The following is a 2,030-nucleotide window of genomic DNA, read 5'->3' as shown; positions in this document are numbered from 1 at the left end:
ACTCTGTCTCCTGCAACCCTCAGTTCTGCTCTGTGTCCAACGTGGACGAGCTTACTGATCTTTTTAGTTTTTAGTTTAACTCTGTTGCTCCTCTAAAAACCAAAAAGAGGAAGTCATGTCAGCCGTGGCTGTGCGAATCCACCCGCGCGCTCAGACGCCAGTGCAGACGAGCAGAAAGGAAATGGAGTAAAGACAAACTGCAGGTTTCCCTGGACATCTTTAAAGACAGCTTGTCAAATTATCAGAGAGCTGTTAAAGCCGCTAAGACTGCTGTTTTATCTAACGTAGTTTCAAACAACAGTCACAGACCTCGGGTTCTTTTTAATGTTTTTAACTCTGTTGTGAATCCTTGTGATGCTGCTCATGTTACTGAATCTCCTGCACTGTGTGAACAGTTTTCTAAGTTTTTTATAGATAAAATCTCTGCTCTGAGACCCTCCTCAACACAACTTTACACAGACCCCTCCTCACTTCCTCCATCCGCAGCCTCCTTTGAACAGTTTGAGCCGGTGACTTTAGTTGTTTTAAAGGACATCGTGGACCACATGCAGCCTTCTAATTCACCTCTGGACCGTGTTCCTTCTCGCCTGTTTAAAGAAGTTTTTAACACTCTTGGTCCATTAGTTCTTGTCCTAATTAACATGTCCCTCTCATCAGGCTGTGTTCCAGCTACTTTTAAACATGCTGTGGTGCAGCCTCTCATAAAGAAGAAAAACCTCGACCTAACACTACTCGTAAATTATAGACCTATTTCTAAACTACATTTTCTGTCGACAATTTTGGAGAAAGTTGTTTTTAATCAACTTAAGAGGTTTTTAACTGCCAACAGCATTGGTGAAAAATTCCAGTCAGGTTTTAAATCAGGCCATAGCACAGAGACAGCCCTTTTAAGAGTTTTTAATGACCTTCTTTTAACTGTTGATGCAGGAAGCTCTGCTGTTTTTGTGCTTTTAGACCTTTCTGCTACCTTTGATACTGTGGACCACAACATCTTGGTGTCACGACTGGAATCAAAGGCACAGTTTTATCCTGGTTTAGATCCTACCTGACTGACAGGAGTTTTTCTGTTCATTTAGGGAAATGTTCTTCATCTCCAGCTCCTCTGATCTGTGGGGTCCCTCAAGGGTCTATTTTAGGTCCATTGCTTTTTAATCTTTACATGTTGCCTTTGGGATCCATTTTTAGAAAACACAACATCCCTTGTCACTGCTTTGCTGATGATATTCAGTTATATTTCATACTCTCAGTCACCTTAACTACCTCACTAATATCCATGATGTGCAATACAATTGTGTAATACTTGTATTTTTTACTTTCATTATTATATCTATATTGCGTTACATTTTTTATATTTTTAGTGTGTGTTTAGTGTTTAGTGTGTGTTTTCTTAAGGCGTGTTTTTGCACTGGAAAAAGGAGTGGCTCTTAATTTCATTGTACTGTGTATAATGACAATAAAGGCATTCTGATTCTGATTCTGATTATATCTTCCGATTGAGTCAGACAGGGTCACTTCACTGGATCCACTCTTGAACTGTCTAAACGACGTTAAAGTCTGGTTAAAACTAAAATTTTCTGAACCTAAATAAAATAAAACAGAAATCATCAGCTTTGGTAAATGTAATACCCTTAATGTGCTTGGCCCCTTGGCTTCATACAGCCACTCCAATGTCAGGAATCTGGGAGTTATCTTTGATCGTGCTTTTAAATTAGACAAACAGATAAATACAGTTGTGAAATCCAGTTTCTTCCAGCTAAGACATTTTGCCAAGGTGAAGTCTTGTCTCCCTTTCAGAGACCTTGAAAAGGTGTTTCACACATTTATTAGCTCTTGTTTGGACTACTGTAATTCATTGTATGTTGGTTTAGACAAATCATCTTTGCATCGTTTACAATCTGTCCAGAACGCAGCAGCTCGTCTTTTAACAGCAACTAAAAAACATGAACGCATAACCCCTGTCCTGGCTTCTCTCCACTGGCTTCCTGTCCACTTCCGGATTGATTTTAAGATTTTATTGCTTGTTTTTAAAG

The sequence above is a fragment of the Nematolebias whitei genome, chromosome 1 (assembly GCF_014905685.2).
Source record: "Nematolebias whitei isolate Nwh7 chromosome 1, NemWhi1, whole genome shotgun sequence".
In the NCBI taxonomy this organism is placed as follows: domain Eukaryota; kingdom Metazoa; phylum Chordata; class Actinopteri; order Cyprinodontiformes; family Rivulidae; genus Nematolebias; species Nematolebias whitei.
Note: the sequence above shows the minus strand (reverse complement) of the source record.